At 41.4% G+C, this 18588-nt stretch overlaps 1 protein-coding gene across 3 annotated transcripts in view; it reads right to left on the reverse strand.

The window, feature by feature from the left end:
- EHBP1 (EH domain binding protein 1) overlaps positions 1–18588 on the reverse strand; it is a 412862-nt gene that overhangs the window by 346249 nt on the left and 48025 nt on the right. Inside the window, exon 1 of one of the 3 annotated variants that reach the window (XM_032873813.1) lies at positions 12818–12957. The exons of 1 other annotated variant lie outside the window; for it this stretch is intronic. The gene's annotated coding sequence lies outside the window, so the exon portion shown is untranslated. Of the gene's footprint in view, positions 1–12759; positions 12958–18588 lie in introns of those variants that run through there. One more of the 3 variants, XM_032873809.1, reaches the window with a different exon arrangement.

The raw sequence follows: 18588 nt of genomic DNA on the forward strand, positions 1-18588 counted from the left end.
CAGACCTTGATAGTTTAAAAAAAATTTTTTTTAAGATTTTATTTATTTTAGAGAGTGGGGAGGAGCAGAAGAAAGGTAGAGAGACTCTCAAGCAGACTCCCCACCTAGCACAGAGCCCTGAGCCTCCATCTCAAGACCCTGAGATCATGACCTGAACTGAAATCAAGAGTCGGACACGTAACCTACTGGGCCACTCAGGCACCCCAAGTTTGTTTAAATTTTTAAATATTTGTGCTGGGGCACCTGGATGGTCCAGTTGGTTAAATGTCTGCCTTCAGTTCAAATTATGATCTCGGGATCCTGGAATGGAGCCCTGCCTCCGGCTCCCTGCTCAGTGGGCAGTGTGCTTCTTCCTCTCCCTCTGCCCCTCCTCCCTGCTCAGGTTTCGTGAACACGTCTGTGCTCTCTCAAATAAATAAATCTAAAAAAAATTTGTGCTGAATTAGTAACTATTAAAAAATGACGGGCTTCAAATGTTTCATACATATAATCCTGGGGCTCTTCTGGATGAATGGATAAGTGTGGATGGATGAAATGGGAAACATACTTCCTTAATTAGGGTTGCATGAAAACAGCCATCGCAATACTTAGACAAGTGCCCTCAGTGAATCAAGGCCAGAATAGTCATTCTGAAACTTGAATGCTCTCCTGAATCACTCCTCTACAAAAAGGAAAACTAATGCACAATTTCCAGGTAGTTGAGAAGATGAAAAAAAAAGATTCTACATTGATTTGTCTATTGCAGAAGTGGTTGTTTGTACTTTATGAAGAAGGCTGGGTGGGAGAAAAGGCAAAGTGATGAAGAAAATAATGTGTCTGACATATGAAAACCACTCAGTAAATGCTGATTTCCTTCTTTTCTGTCCCTTCTGAAGGGAGCATATAGCATGTAACTGTTGATTAAATTAACAAAGTGTAAGAGAAGAGATAGTATTGATCACTCATGCTATCTAAAATATCCAACTTATATATCTAATAATTTACTTTCTTTAATAATTATCTCTCAAGCCAAAGATCAGAGCCTGAAAGAGTTCATTGATTTTTTTTTTAATCTGCTGTTAGTCCTAACACTTCTCTGCTTTAGTGAGGATCAAGTTCCAATGAAAAGAAAGCTGAAGAGTCTTTTCCAGAGTCTACTTTTTTTTATTTTTATTTTTTTATTTTTTTTTTAGTTTTATTTATTTATTTGACAGAGATCACAAGTAGGCAGAGAGGCAGGCAGAGAGAGAGGAGGAAGCAGGCTCCCTGCTGGGCAGAGAGCCTGATGAGGGGCTCGATCCCAGGACGCTGGGATCATGACCTGTGCCGAAGGCAAGAGGCTTTAACCCACTGAACCACCCAGACGCCCTGAGTCTACCTTTTTTAAAATGAAAGTTCCTCTCTTCTTCTTTCAAAAGTAGGCACATCTGGTATTCTGTATACTTACTCTGGTAAAGAAGTCATCTACTATTCATTCATTTGAAAAGTTCAGCAAGAACTACTTTGGGACTGGATCACTTGAACTTTTCCTTGAACTTCCTTTAAAAGTTCCTTGAACTTTCTCAACCCCAGGCTTTACAAGGACACACTCACTCTTGCCTCTTCATCTTTCCATAGCCATCCTGTGCAGATTCCATGCAGATACCATCCAGTGGTACTTTTTTTTTTTTTTAAGTAAACTATGAACCCAAAATGAGGCATCAGTTCATGACCCTGAAATCAAGAGTCATATGCTCTACCGGATGAGCCAGCCAGGAATCTATAGGAGTATCTTAAAGTAATATTTCTATTCTTCGTGTTGGAATGCTTACAAATGGTCTCACAGAGAACACAGCTTGCCTCTTGTATTTAGCTTGGCATATGAATCCATTAAAAAAAATTGGGAAAGCTTAATGAGAAGTTAATATGCCATGTCATAAATGTATTTTTATTGAATCTAGGTAGGAATACCCAGAAAACTAGGCAGATAATAAGTGGTTACTTGTATTCCTAAAGAGTTTACACTTCTACACAGAGAGGCAACCCTTACATCACACAGCTCATCCATAGGTTGTCTGAGACTCTCAGGACTTCCACAGGAGACTGGGGTTCCCAATGCCCCTTTGCATTAGTAGAAGACTGCACGTAGGTCAACAGGAAGACGGGTCCAAGGCAAAACAGTTTCTAAACTTTATAATTTCTAATCTTTGACACGATGAGGATTTACGCCCCTCCCTCCAACGACAAGAGGATTATCTTAGAGTTTGAAGAAGGAAGGCAGTATTTAAACAAAAGATTTACTCACATTTTGTAAAGAAAAAAGGGAGGGATCACAGAGTGTTTAGAAGTTGAAAGGATCTTAGAGAATATTTCATTCAATTCCCCTAAGAAAAAAAAAAAAGAGTCCAAGAAAGTATTTGTGTCTGCTTTGGGTCAAAACAGCTAGAAGGCAAGAGGTCACATGGAGTAATACAAAGAACATAGACTTTGTGGCTAACAGTGTGGATTTGAATCCAGCTCTTCTCGTAACTATTTGAATGGTTTTCTTATATATAATGTGGGAATAATAGGACTTGTCTTCTAAAGTTGTTGTGAAAAGTAAATGATACAACTTACATAAACTGCCTAGAACAGTTGCCGTCAACTCAGTAAATGTTGGCAATTGTTCTCGGTGCAGGAACCCAAACCAGGGTCTTTCAATTCTAACTCTTGTACACTGCTCTGCACTATCAATACAGTTGGCTAGAAGAATTCAAACATTTGCTTAAAATACAAGATTCCAATGAAATAAATTGTGCACAACATCAAACAATGTTTTAAAAACATTCACTAATCATTAATACAAGCCATACCCTGTCCTTTTTCAGGTGAAATTAAACGTCCCACTTTTCTCAGTGATTTTAGCTGTTTTCAGATACACACAGCTCAGTACAAAGAAATGACACAAGGGACTTTTTATCTGCAATGCAGAGAGCAATACGGAGATAATTTACATCCGAACTTGCCGTTAGCTCCATATGGCATGTATTCATCATTGACTGGGTTCAGTGCCCTATCTTTAGAGCTTCAGTGATCAGGGTAGAAATTGCCTACTTATTTATGCTTGGCTGGACTGGAAATATAGAGAGAGGAAGAGGTGAAGGGAAATGCCACTCCCAGCAAGAACCGGTCCCGAAGTTAGGAGTCTAGGATTAACATTGACTTGTCCAGGAATAGCAGTCTCTGTTTTAAAGAGTAAGCAAAATGCAGATGGCATGAGGTGTATTATTTATGGGTTGCAATCATGCATGTTATTCCTGTCTGTCCCACAGAGGACTTGACTGTGGTTAAATGTCGCGCTGTCTTCCTTTTGTTCAGCACAAAGCCTCGCTCACACGGGGCAAGTGAGCATTGGCAGCAACATGTGATCAATTGGTTCAGATGAGAAACAGGAAAAATTACTTTCAAAAGCCAAGTTAGGAATTAACCCACCCTACTCCCATGCCCCTCCTTCAGAGAGGGGGAGTGAAAAGAGAAGTACTGTATTCTCTTGTCCCTACTGAGAGTAAAGAAACAAAGAGTTTTCCTCTCCCATCCCTTGGAAAGTCAAAGAATCAGTCCCTTTATACAAAAGGAATTTTGATTTTCCTCCAATTTTTGCTTCAAAAGAGATAAATCTTTCAAGCTGGAAGAATCTAGTCTTTTATCCTTCAGTCACCATGATTATCCCCGTGATGGGAAAGAGGGAATTCTGAAGAGTACACCCCCCCACACACACACCTATCATAGTATTAAGCATATATTTAGTTCTAGATTTCAAACATTGTAGCAAAGTGTGCAGCCATTTATAACTTCTGGAATATTAAGAAGGATTATGGACTGTTATGGGTTGAATTATGCACGCTCCAAAATCCATATGTTGAAGTACTAACCCCAGTACCTCTCAGAATGTGCCCTTATTTGGAATTAAAGTCATTGACGAGGTAGTTCGAAGAGCTCATTAGGATGGGCCCTAATCCAATATGACTGGTATTCTTTTTAAAAGGAGAAGTTTGGATACAGACAACCATATGGGGAGAACACCATGGAAGATGAAGGCACAGATTGGGGTGATGCATCTACAAGGCAAGATGTGCCAAAGATTGCCAGCAAACCACCTGAAGCCAGGGGAGGCGCATGGAAGTTTCTTCCTCACGGTAAAAGAACCAACAGATTTCTACACCAATCTTCGAATTCTAACCTGAAGAATTGTGAGATGATTACCTTCCATTGTTGAAGACACTCTGTGGTACTCTGTTAGGACAACCCTAGCAAACTAATAATATGGAATTCCCTCCCTTCCTCCCTTCCTTCCTTTCTTTTTTTTCCTTTTCTCTCTCTTCCTCTCTTTATCTGTCTCTCTTTTTCTCTTCCTTCCTCCCTCCCTCCTTTCTTCCTTTCTTCCTTCCTTCCCTCCCTCCCTGTTGGACTTCATGGAAAAGGAGGCTGGAAGATAGGAACATGATTTTCCTTGTAAGCCATTGATGGACTTCATGCTTTCTGTATCATTAAGGATACAAATACATATTAAAAGGCATATCCACACCTGACTGTAACTAAAGGTTTGGTAATAGTGGGCAAAAGGAGCTGCTCCAAGGGATACATATGTCAATGTCTTTTCCATGTGCTCAAGGTCAAAATAATGGCTCCTAAAACCCAATGGCTCATTTTAAGCCCTCAGAGAACTAGAGCATTTCCCTTGTTTCTCTCATAGCGGCTTTCCCTTCCTTGACTGGAGAACACGTTTCAACTTGCTAAAAAGCTTTACTGTGTCCAGACTTACTCATCCACCTCCAAAATGAAGCAGAAGCAATGAGATACTACCTTTTCTTCTTTTCCAAAGAGTGATTACCCTCCCTCCCCAACTCTCACATAGAGGAGTCTAGCCCAGGTTTTAACTTATTGTCTCCTCTCTTTTCTACCCATTGTCACATGAAAGATTACTTTCCAGGACCATTGCTTGGTTCTGTGCTGCTCTCAGTGCTTCTCAATGATACAGCGTCAAGACCAATGACACTTGCATTTGAACATTTATGCACACCCACATACCCTCACAGAGTTGTTCTTTGTTTCCTACGATGCCACTATTGATACGTCCCAATGTGTGTGCACTTGTGCCTGATAAGACTACTCTGGGAACATGGGATCTTCTTGTGCCAAACGTGTGACACTCTTAGACTAAAGGCCATTGGAACCCCACAGCTCGTTGGTGTTCTTAGAGCTGCTATATCCTCATCGATGGTGGGACTGAAGCTTCTATTCATAAAATGGCAAAGTCTAGATCTCCAGCTGCCTGGGACTATAGCCTTTAGAAGTTTCCCAGCTGTTTGTGATCTTACCACATTGCTTGAAGCTATTCTAGGCAAATGGACATCAGTGGTTTTTGGCTGCCCAGCATTCATTCCTCCTCCTTCCCTGGTCCTCTCATTTTCTGTCCTTGTGGTTTAGGTGCTGATCTTATTCACGCAATCATAGGCTGCTGCCGTAGTAAAGAAAGTGCACATGACCAAAGCCAAACCAATGAAACTCAGTTTAGGGCCTGGTGCTGAAAATGCTGGGAAAGAAAGAGGTGCTCTCTGTATTTGACTTGGAGTTGGGAAGAACTTAAGTCTGAAGTTTCTAGGGGCCATCAAGTGAAAGGAATCTACTGAGAATGAAGCTGAGAAAGAGAGATCAAGGGGATGTGGGGTGTAAATGTTGTGTGGACATCATCTGCGTCCTTGAGTCCAGCCATGACTGAGCTTTTCAGTTATGTAAGTCAATAAATTTCGTTTGCTAAAGCCATTTTGAGGTGGGTTTTCTGGCATTTGCAGCTGAAGGTGTTCCAATATATTCATTGTTTCTTCTGGTTTTCTGTCTTCTTCTTCTATCTGCATAATGTACAACAGTTATTCTTGTTCTTGTGCATGGCATCTACACGTTTAGCTTCCTCATAACTGTTGGGATGAACTTCACTTCAGGGCCAATAAGGTATTCAGTAAATTTGCAATTGTTAATACTATTCTTCCAGTTGTAGAATTTCTAGTTATTGATGATGAACTCATTCCCTCAAATTCAGCAATGCATTGTCCTAGAGGCAGGCAGGAGAGTTGCCCAGAAGGTCAGAATACATCATAACTCATTATAAGGCTATGACCTAGTTAAGAGCTTAAAATGTGCTGGTACCATCTGTCTGTCAGATTTCTTTCCTTTTTTTTTTTTTTTTTAAGATTTTATTCATTTATTTGAAAGAGAGGCAGTGAGAGAGAGCATGAGCGAGAAGGTCAGAGGGAGAAGCAGACTCCCCGTGGAGCTGGGAGCCCGATGCGGGACTCGATCCCGGGACTCCGAGATCATGACCTGAGCTGAAAGCAGTCATCCAACCAACTGAGCCACCCAGGCATCCCTGTCTGTCAGATTTCTAAACATCAGGATGATCTTGATTTATTTCTAGACTTTGTCAATCAGTTCATCACATGCTATCTGCAAAACAGAGTCCAATGACATCTTCATTCCAGGCTGAGTATAGGATTTTCTTGGTGCAAGCTTGGATGTGGCTTTGGTTCTGTAGTTGCTATAAAAACAACTATTCACAGCTGTTTACAATGAACAATGATCAAAAAAGCCCAAATAAAGTAGAAAACAAGGCTATTAATTCAAATGCACTGGAAAATCTGCTTTTTGTTTTTGTTTTTTATTTTTTATTTTTTTGAAAATCTGCTTTTTAGCAATTTCAATGCCCAGGAGAAAAGGAGAATGACAACAATCACGACCTAGACAGTATCTACCCCCACTGACAATGAAGGACACATAGGCCCCTTATTTACCATTTTATGTGACACATCCTACTTAAGAATCAAAATATCCTAGAATTGGAGAGGCCACACTGTCACGGAGTTCAGCTTACTCAGAATGTAAGCACTCCCTCCACTTCCTTCTTAAATGGCAATCCAGGCTCCTTCTGAATGTCAGAATATCTCCAAGATTGGGTGTCTCTGCCCATTGAAGGAGAACTCTTACTTATGGAAAGTATTCTCTTGTGCTGAGCCATAGCTTCTCTCCTCGTAACTTTGGAATGCCAGAATTTTGTTTAAGGGAACTCAGAGATCATTCAAATCAACATCTTCATTTTGTGTTCAGTGATTTGTCTTATGGAACAGAGTATCTAATCATCTCCTCTGTAACAGCCCTTCCAATATTTTATGGCAGCATTCGTGTTCTTCTCATAACATTTTTTTCTCGGGGATAATTATACACAGGTGCTTCACCTCTTCCTTATTCTGGTCAAAGTTCACTGAGGTGCTACCCTAACTTCCTGTCCTCTAATTCCCTCTTGCGACATGATACAGTCTTCCCAGCATCCCACTGCTATTCATTCAGAGTCTAGGTATTTCCTTCCAGGTGCAAACTAATAATGGGGGAAGAAAACACTTTTCAGTATCTTATGTTTTTCTAGCTATTTTATGTATTTATGTAGAAGTACTATTTTATGTAGCACTAAAGCACAAAAGATTTGGTTATGAACGGCCTGTCAATGTTTCTGGTAAAGCCAGATTTTCTACAAATGAATTTGTCAGACTTCAGATCAAGATTGTCAATAGCACACGATTGTGCTATGAAAAAGCACCTTAGCAGTTACTTAAACCAGGGCCTAATTTCAGTCATGCTAGCTTACATGTGTTCAGGCTTTTAAATATTGTATCTTATTTGATATTCACTACTGCCCTGGCAAGAAAGCTGGGCAATGTGTTATTCTCCTTACTTTGAAGGTGAAGCCCAATGACTCCCCCACCCCCACAAGGTTAGGTTATAACTGGTCCCATGATTCTTGACTTCCAGACTACTGTTTTGTTTTCAGTATGGCCATTGTCCTTTGTCATCAAATAGCCTCACATTCACCCCTGTACAGCACTACTGTGCAAGCAGCTTTCTGGAACGTACAGGTTTAGAACACTTCATCTGTCAGCTGCTACCCAACAGTCCACACCTGGAAGAACCCAGATCTTCTGACTACTGGAGTCTAGTGATCTCTCATTAAACTCCAAGGCCTCACTCCCCTCCTTCCTGGTTTCTGCACTACCAGTTCTGAAACCAGCAAACACACTGGCGGTATTGGAAGCCATGATAATTTTTTTTTAAAGATTTTATTTATTTATTTGACAGACAGAGATCACAAGTAGGCAGAGAGGCAGGCAGAGAGAAAGACAGGAGGAAGCAGGCTCCCGCTGAGCAGAGAGCCCGATGTGGGGCTCGATCCCAGGACCCTGGGATCATGACCCAAGCAGAAGGCAGAGGCTTAACCCTCTGAGCCACCCAGGCACCCCAGCAATGATAATTTTTAAGTGCTTATTTTCTACCCCCCTCCCCCAAATCTGCTGATGGGAATTCCGTTTGCCAAATGTCGCAAGAAAAGCAAGATAAATTTTAAGTCATAAGCTAACAGTGAGCAGTGAGGAGGCAAAATAAAACTCCTAATCTGTAGGACTCTCCATATAGAACCTGAGGCTTGCTCCGCCCCCTTTCCCTTTCTCCTTTGCCCTGAGTGTAATTCATTTATCTTCAGGTTCAGTAACTTGAGGAATAAAGGGATATGGAGCAAGGTGAAGGATGTTGAAGGTTGAAGCCAAGGGTCACTAAAAATGAGAAGGGAGGAACTCTGAATCCCTATGGGCAGCACAATGTGCCGGGCACCCTTTATAGTAGTAAGTCTCCAGCTAGGAACAGAACTTTCCTTTCCCACCTGATGATCTTTCATTAACCTAATGAAAGGGTTCATAAAGAAGATGACACAAGGCTGGAACATGTTTACCCTTAAGATTCATCTTTGGTTAATAAAAAAACACATAGAAGGACTAATCCCTCAATATCTGGGGACAAAAATTTCCTCAAGCTCTTTTACTTGAATTTGGAGGGAAACAATGGAAGACAGTAATTTGTGGTGGGAGGGGGATTACTATGCTCGGTGTGCTTTGAACAAATGCTCAGATGAAGCATGCCTTGTCCCCTTGCTTCTTGCATCTGCCAAAACTAAAATATAGCCCAGGACTCAGTTTAGCTATGATTTTAGCTCCAGACCTCTAGACATTTCGCACAACACACTTTGCTGGTGATGTTTGAGATTTAACCTTGAAATCAAGTTGTTATATAATTCAACAATCCAAATCCCTGTATATGCTACTGGCCAATACCATTCTATTTTTTAAAAAATGTTTTTGTCAATACAACTTTTATACTTTGTATTAAAGGTCTGTTTTAAGTCTTTTATTACTGTTGAGAAATTTCTAATACATATATATATATACACACACACACATAATTACACACACAATATATATATGTGTGCATATATATATGTATATGTATGTGTGTATGTAGAGATATATACATTCACTTTCATTAATGAAAAGGCATAAAGTTTTCTAAGACCTCCAGGTGCTCGTTACTTACTAGGATCTTCAGACAAGAGTCTGAATTGTTAAGAGAGCTGAATCGGGTCAGATGGGGTGAAGGAATACATGGAACAGAAAACAGAAATAATCCAAAGAAAAAATATGAATGCTAGAGTAAGTAAACTAATTATAAGGGAATGACAACGGCTGAAATTTATTAGATACGGGTACCAGTGATGTAAATTTTGCAGCAGATAAGAAAAAGTCCCTAGACTGAATTGCAGGTTAACATCACCTTGGTTTTCTGGGAGAGGTTATGGTACTGTCGAACTTTTCATACTTAACGTGGGTTGTAAAAACAGCAGAAGCCGACAAGAGTCTTCTGGGTTCCTGAACTAATAGGTATGACGTTGATGTTAGAGTTAAGTCATTTTTTCATTATTTGGAGATTGATTAAACTGGTGTGAATTGTGGGAGGTCAAATAAAAAAGTGACACAATTTGCTTTAGATTATGCTGATAAAATGCAAAGGATAGGCTTTCGGGTCAGATGAAGGGTCTTGGAGTCCAGGCTGTACTTGTCAAGCTGAGTTGCTTTGAGGAAGTCAGGTAGCCTCTCTAAGGCATGGTGCTCTCTGTATTAAAAGGAATCTAATAATAGTGGCTATTTTGCGACTCAAATAAGCTAACATATATGGATGCATGTTATGAACTCTACAGTGCTAGTTACTGTTTTAATTATTTGTTAGTGTTAGCCCCAGGTTATGAATCAAAAGGGGGAAACAGCAACACACCTTATTCCATTTTCAGGGAAAAAAAGTGGAAGAAAATATTGCTTTTATAGTATTTTCCCCTTCTTCATCTGGGTCTTTGAAAAGCTGTGTTTATTTAGTTTTATAGCTTTACCCTCCAAAGCTTCTGTATTTGATGCCTTTTGGCCCTTACGCACATGTTGAGAACTGAGAAAATCGATGATTATTGTAGGCCTGACCACTCACAGCTTAAAGGGAGCAAATTACGGATCTTGACCATAGTCCTTGCAAATTTAAATCCCACCGACTACAGGTGGGGAACCACGTTTTGTTTTTTTGTTTTCTTTTGGTTTCGGTTTTTGTTTTCAGGTGTTTATTATTATTGTTTTTTTAATGCATTGTGGCTTTTCCTTGCTTTTCCAGCAATACAATGGCTTGGGACTCTTGTGGGTTGGTAAAAAAAAAAAAAAAAGTAATAATGGGTCTTGTATAATCCAACAACCTCTTAGGGGAATTTCGCAACCACACAGTCCTGTAGGATCATGACTAGTGTGCCAGAGACATGGGATAACCTTCAGCTTTATTCATACCAAATAAATAGTCACTCAGTTACCAGGGTAAATCAAATAAAGGTAACCATTGGCACTACCACTGGAATTCTGAAACGAGAATTCTGAAAGGAATATGGCAACTCATTCACCAGGATGTGTTTGTGAAATCGGGCAATGTCAGCTTATCTCTCTCAATAGTTACTAGGTAAGAAACCAAGATGAATCACTTGCAGGAGCCAAACTAAACACTATTTTACATCCTTACCTTTAATGATATCTTACTATTCACTAAGGTTTACTTGAAGACAACTATCACTTTATGAAATGGGACGCATACAATGATTAACAGTGGTGTAAAGCTTATAATAAAGTATTCATGAAATTATATGGCAGGACAGATTTAGAACTGCTTTTTAAAAAGGGTGGCTCTATTTTGGCCTGCGTCATTTAAGGAATTTTCAGTTCTTAATAATAACCAGATGATTTCCTTTTGTCTGAATTCAAACTCAAAGATTCTCAGGATAAGAAGACATCTCTCTATGGGTTCTTCCTTTTAAATGGCTTTTGTTGGGTGCCTGGGTGGCTCAGTTGGTTGAGCGACTGCCTTTGGCTCAGGTCATGATCCCGGAATCCCAGGATAGAGTCCCCCCCCCCACCACCACACCCACCTGCTCGGCAGGGAGTCTGCTTCTCCCTCTGACCCTCCCCCTTCTCATGCTCATTCTCTCTCTTTCTCTCAAATAAGTTTTAAAAAAATCTTTAAATGGCTTTTGTTTTGCAGTATTGGAAGGCTTTTCTTGGTGGCATTTCAAAAAACTGAAGAAAGATCTTATTTTGTATCTAGGCTCTTTACTTCTCATGTTTTGACTTTGCCAAAATGTAAGCACATTATTGGACTCCTCTCTAAGTTTCAAGCCTGACTTGAATGCCTGTTCAATATCCTTAGGTTACTCAGCCATCTTCCCTGATTGGGAGCAAAAGTGGTCACCTTCAGTATATCCATGAAAAAAAAGAGTCTTCCAGGACTTCCTGGAGTATCTCAAAGACCATAATTTGCACATAGGGGCACTTTTAAATTGTTTACTAAAAGTCATTCTGTAGAGGCAAATTACAGAAAGATTTCTCTTCATTGGCACTGAAGGTTCACAGTCAGTAATGAACAGCTGCATTTCAGCCTCCACCTGTCCTGGCAGGCCACGTTTGCACAGTGCCCAAACCAGACTACCCTACAGGGCATCTTGGGGACACGTTCACTTTTAACTGTTCCTTCCACATCCATGCTGAGGCCAAGACATTGGAAAAGACACTGGAGGCATAATTTCTTCAATCTCTCCAATTTCTGCCTCCCAAGCTCCCTTCCAATGTTCACTTTCTTCTGGTCTCTGTAGTTCTTCCCATCCCACTATAAAGAACCCAAGTTCTCCCTTGCCACCCAGTGAGTCCCACCTACATGACGCAAAAGGCTCCAAGATGCACACATTCCAGTCTTTCCTACTTTTCAAAGAATTCTCTGATAGCAACAAAATGTTCCTGGGCAGACACATTTTATTCAGATTGTATGAATATCTGCATTAGCAATATTTGTATGGATGACTTTTGTGTGTACTACAATCCATATTTGTGTTAATGTTTTGTTATACATCATAAATCGTGTTGATCTACATAGATATCACTATCCTACCATAGGGTTAATCGAACAGTACACCTCAGACACAATAGATGATGACGAAGGTAAAGGAGGGTAATTTATAATTAAAAAGCAGAGACAGTAACAACCACAGGAAAGAACAAGCAACTCAATAGAGTACTGATACTAATAACAAAACAATCTTCCCAAACTGAGGATACTTCAACAGACTGCCCATGCATGTTTATAGTGGGAGTTTGCAAATATTGCCAAGTGTTGCCTGGCAGGAAGGTGAATATTTAGTTAAGCCCTCAGTAAACTTTATTTATGTGCTAAATTTTTATTTATGAATACCAAATACTACCAACTCTTGACAATTCAGCAGTTATTAGTAAGTAGACTTTAGACAAACACACACACACACACACTCTGAAAATGTAGGGTATCAAGGGCCATTTGCTAGTAAGATCCAAAGAAAAGACTCACATTTGGGGATCAGTTTGTGGAACATGCTTGTGGCCTACCAGTTGGCTAGAGTCCATACCTTGAAAATCATTGCTTAGGTGGTTGGCTTGGCTTTTTGACTCAGCTTCTCAAGATGCTGGATTGCTTTTCTTGTTTCATACTCCACGGCCACAAGGACATTCTGACCTTGGCCTTAGCCAGCCCCCTGAACCCCCAAACCCCCAGTCTCTCACTGGAGTCGTCTCTGGGAAGGAGAATCAGATGTTACCCTCTAACTGGGTAGACTCCCAGTTACTACCTGGTAGCATCTGTGAGGACATAATGGGAGGCCTTGAGTGAAACATGGTAGAGGGGAGTCAGGAAATTTGGTCACAGGCCACCTCTGCCTTGGCAACTGTTTGGTAGCCAGCAAGTTACCTCACTTCTCAGATTAGATGTCTCCTCTATGAAATGGAAATACTACTACCAATCTCAGATTTCTTGTGCAGATCAAATGAGATAATGTAAGTGGTAAAGCATAGTATAATATAAATTTATTTATAAAAGTAATAGGTGTTATCATTGCAGAGAGGTAATGTTCAAACATCCGGATTGTTCTATTTTCAAAGTATAACTAATACTAAGATGCTATGATGTTTAAGAATGACAAACAATATAGACTTCCTGTCAACCATGAAGGACAAATGCAAGGCCCTCACAGACCCTAGAGACTATTGAGAAAGAGTGTGAATTCCTGATTCCACAATCCTGAAACATGTTATAAAGAAAAGTACATGTCTCAATAGTCCTGAATCTCCCTCCAGCCCTTTGTTCCTCCCTTCTCCTGGTCCGGAGAGTAATTCAGAGTAATTCCAAATGTTAGAAATGAAGTTTGGGTTTTTGGTGTTTTTTTTTTTTTTTTTTTTTGCCCCCCCCCCCCCCCCCCCCCCCCCCCCAGGTACCGAGATTAGCAGCTCCTGCAAGGACAGAGGACAGCGGCTGAAGAATGCTAGGAATTCTTCCCTCCACCCAGTCAGGAATGTGTCCTGCTTGGGGCGCTAAGCAGGAATGTGAGGGCTGCCAGATAAGGCCCAGAGCTTGGCCATTGTGCAGCGTGCTATGGGGGAAGAAGCCCTCCTCCAGAACCAGCCTCAAGATCCCTGGAGGCTGCTCTCTGGCTGACAGTAGAGACAAGAGCTGGTGTTGCAGAACTAACCTCTGCAGACAATGAGTAAAGACAGCCCAGCTGGACATGTGAAAACAAAGACACCGTGGTGTTCTTAGTTTGAGGGAAGTACTGTCTTTGGAATCAACACAGGCATGGGCTTGACGACAGGCTCGGCTGCTTACCAGTTAGCTGTGAGACCTGTATTAGATACTCCATGAGCTTGGGTTTCCTCATCTATAAAACACAAATAATAGTACCTACCCTCTTACAGTCAAGGTGAGGATTGAATAAAATAATGTATATAAAACACTTGCCACAGCACGCATCCATATATTTGGGCTATAAAGTCTATTTTTATATGGCTAGCTTTATTTCTATTTATTTATTTGAGAGAGAGAGAGAGAGAGAGAAAGCGGGGTGGGCAGGGGAAGCACAGGGAGAAGGATAAGCAGACTCTGCACTCAGCACAGGGCAGGGCTCAACAGAGGGCTCAGTATGACTGGGACATCAGCCCTGAGCTGAAATCAAGAGCCAGGCACTTAACTGACTGAGCCAACCAGGCACCCCTACGTGACTAGCTTCTAAGCAGTTTCAATATCCTGCCTTTATTCAGTGTTACAATACACAATGTATTTTCATATTTGTTACTTCTTTTTTTATTGGTTCCAGTAATTTTTTATATTACAAAACAATTTTATTTGCCAATTACATCTTAATAAAACTGGAAAAAACAAAAACATGTGCCTCCTGAAGAAGGTCCACAAATCACCTGTGGAGTAGCTTTCTCCCTCAGTATCAACCCTGAATTTGATCAAGTATCTAGAGCTAAATGTCTAGATACAATTTATAAGAGGCATATTTGAAACAATAACATACAAATGCAATCAGTAAAATCCAGACCGTTTCTTCAACTGATACACTCCAAATGGGATAAACAAGAGAAAAAATCCTAGAGTGTTACTTCTTTTTAATTGCATTAAGCAATAGTGTGAATTTGAGCACCCTACGGATGATTTGTAAATATAGTCATATTTCATTTTATATTATTTTATTTTATCTTACTTATTTGAGAGAGAGTGAGCGTGCACACAAGCAGGGGGAAGGGAAGAGGGTGAGGAAGAAGCAGACTCCCCATTGAGCAGGGAACCCCATGCAAGGCTTGATCCCAGGATCCTAAGATCATGACCTGAGTGGAAGACAGATGCTTAACTGACTGAGCCACCCAGGCATGCTGATATAGTCATCTTTTTAAAACAAGTAGTAGAGGGGTGCCTGGGTGGCTCAGTGGGTTAAAGCCTCTGCCTTCAGCTCAGGTCATGATCCCAGGGTCCTGGGATCGAGCCCCGCATCGGGCTCTCTCCTTGGCAGGGAGCCTGCTTTCCCCTCTCTCTCTGCCTGCCTCTTTGCCTACTTGTAATCTCTGTCTGTCAAATAAATAAATAAAATCTTAAAAAAAAAAAAAAAAACAAGTAATAGAGTTTCAGCTTTGACAGTTAACCCGAGTCTCCTCTTAGCTCTTGTCTACACTGCATCCCTAGCCCCGTTTTTTTAGTCACAGAAGGCTGCCTCCCTCCAACCTTCCCAAGCATACTGACTCTATTTAACCCATGTAACTGCTCTCACCCAACTTCAGTGGGAGACTGGAAGAAGGCACCATAAGAAGTCATATAGAGGCTGCAAGGCTTCAGGGATTCTGTCAGGAGGAGCCTTGAGGAGCCCCTGAGGCAGACAGAATGCCTACTTGATTCCCTTATGCTTGGGTCTCAAAGTTTAACCTGTGTTGGAGAAGGCCTGCTGCCCATGCCCTTATCCGGGTTCCCCTGGCTTGCTGCTTTGCTTCTACCAGCCTTTCTTCAGTCCTCTGTCCTGGGGACAGAGGGAAGGAGGGAAGACTGTCCCCCCTTAGTTCTTGCCTTGCTTAGGCCAGAACTCCTAGAACAATGTGGGTCTGCAACCTAACTCTGACCCTTGGTGTTCCTGAAGCTGGAGTGCTGCTCCACTTTCCTGAACCCCAAATCTTGATTCCTACAGTTACTGTAGATCTGCCGTGTCCTTCTATAAGACGCGAATGTGAATTTTTAGTCTCCTCCTGGTACAGGGGGCTTGCGGATGGCTGTTGACCTATTTCCTGAAGTCTCTGTGAGGTTCCTGACAATTCTTTCTTCCCTCGGCTTGGTCCCCTATAATATCAGCCATGATCTCTGGACATGGAGTCCCATGTCCCATGGGGAGCAAGCTTACCTCTCCACTGATGGCCTTGTTTCCATGCTGGTTCCTGTATAATGCCATCCACCTCTCTCTCCAGGATCTCAAAGAAATTTCATCCTTTATTGGTAGTAAATATTTTGGGGGGGGGGGAAATGCCAGACCACTGCCTTTATTGTCCTTCTTAGATTTGTAAGGGTATGGCCTGAGGCAAGCTGGACCACAGTTTTCTTAGGTGGCAGGAAGGCTTGTGAACAAGCATCAAGCAGTGGCCTCTGTGAGGGAGTCAGGATGGGGTTTGGAGGAACTGTCCTACATGAGAGTTTAAACTTGGGGTAAGTGTCTAAAGCAGAGTCTAAATGAGGTAGCAAGCTCTCTTATGGTTATGGCCTTAGCTCATGCCGAGTGAGATATTCCAAGGTATGATTAGATGGTGGTGAAGAAGGGCTGCCTTCAAGTGGCCAGGCTCCAGAAGGCTCATTTATGGGGAGCAGGATCCAGGCCCAGGGTGGCCAGGTGACTAGAGAGAGATGGAAAACCAGGACCTGAGTCACTAGCTAAGGTCCAGAGCACAGTCAGGCATTCAATGACACCTTTTAACATATTTCATAGCATCAGGCAAATGTGTGCTTGATGCTGAAAGCAGCCTTGAGCACCAGCCTATTTTTTTTTCCCCAAACACCTTCTCCTGGTGATTTGTCTGCTTTGCCTTCAATTCATGACCATGATTCAGTTACTGCTCCTTCTGAGCTATTCAAACACTGTAATTGCCTTCAGCTTTGCCCAACGCTACCTTTTGCCCCACTCTACCTTTTGCTTTTTATCTCTGGATACAATGCTTACCCTAGGGATATCTCATGTATCCAAAAACTATTATTTTACCCTCGCTATGGTGTTGAAGCAGCCTTCCCTGTCACACGGGCTGGCACCATCACTCTCTGTTTTCCCACACTAAAAACCTGAAGTTTATCATAAACTTCTTTCACCTGTCCATCTGCCATGTGCATGTTTCACTCACTACACTGGCTATACCATCTCTATGCCACCATGACCTTGACCGTGGTAAACATCACCAGTATTCACAAATATCCAATTCTTCTTTTCTTTCCGGGCATTTAAGAGATGATACTTCCCATCCTACTTCTAGTTAAGTGCAGCCATATGACTAGTATGGGCCAATGAGACATAAGTAAAAATTCCCATCTTATTTCTAGGCTAAGGTAGTGAAAAGCTTTCTCAGCCCTCTTTACCTGAAACATCCCTCTTCTTCTGTTGTGTTGAATGCAGAGCTTCTGTCTTGAGATGGTAGTGTCACCAAGTCCAAGAAGGTTGGCTAACTGCATGACAGAGAAATAAATAAACTTTCATGATAACCCTCCACGATGGAGGAGGGTCATTTGTTACCATAGCATGATCTATTATATCCTGACCAATACAGTCACTGAGGCCGGCTGATTTGACTACACCTGTGTCTCTGCCTTCCAGTCCCTTTGCTCTAGCTCAAGACCTCACTATCTCCCACAGGAACTATCAGGAACTTTAAAAATGTCTTCCTGTCTCCAGGTTGGCATCCCTCAGACTCATCCTCCAAAGAGATATCACAGTGGTCTTTGTAGAACTCAAATCCAGCCATGTATTTGAGCTACACTGATAGGATGAATAAAGGCTGGTAACATGACAAAACTCCCTAGTCAGACTCATCTCCTGTGTCTCTTCCCTTTATGCTTTATAACTAGCAATACTTAAATATTTGTGATTTTCAGAATAATCCATGCTTTCTAATGCTTCTTTGCTTCACTTATGCTGTTCCATTTATCCAAAACATTTTTTTTTTTTTTAAAAGTAGGCTACCTGTGGAGCCCAGTATGGGGCTTGAACTCACAACTCTGAGATCAAGACCTGAGCCAAAACCAAGAGTTTGACACTTAACCGACTGAGCCACCCAGGCATCCCAATCCAAAATATCTTTATACAGCCTTCATGCTTTTCTTTGCCTGGCTACTCCTTATTCCTCAAGATTAGGTTCTAATATCACTTTTCTGAGAAGGTTTCCTGCTGGATTTACTCTCTCTCCACCACACTCCCACAGGATCTTCTACGTATCATTGACTACATTATATTACATCTCTTTATGGGACTCTCTGTGAGGGTAAAAGATTAACTGGGTAGGTACCTGTCACATGGTAGATCTTCATTTGTAGGACATGTGGAGGTAATGAGATTTGGTGGTGATCTAGACACTCAGGCCTCATCCTTGGACACAGAATTCCAGGACGATGGGTTGTGAAGTCAACTTGAGGGTTCAGCCTGAGAAATTAATCACTCTAGTGGGTATCCAGCTCTGACCAGAGTAGAAGATGGAGATTATGCCATGCTTAACAAATGAATCAGGGATTATTAACCTAGACAAGATTGACTCAAGAACTGAAATGACGTTGCATTGAATGGGGACCATGAAGAGATAACACTTTGAGAATCTTGGTAAGGTAGAAGCAGAG

The sequence above is a fragment of the Lontra canadensis genome, unplaced genomic scaffold (genome assembly GCF_010015895.1).
Source record: "Lontra canadensis isolate GAN:19392208 unplaced genomic scaffold, GSC_riverotter_1.0 scaffold50, whole genome shotgun sequence".
Taxonomy (NCBI): domain Eukaryota; kingdom Metazoa; phylum Chordata; class Mammalia; order Carnivora; family Mustelidae; genus Lontra; species Lontra canadensis.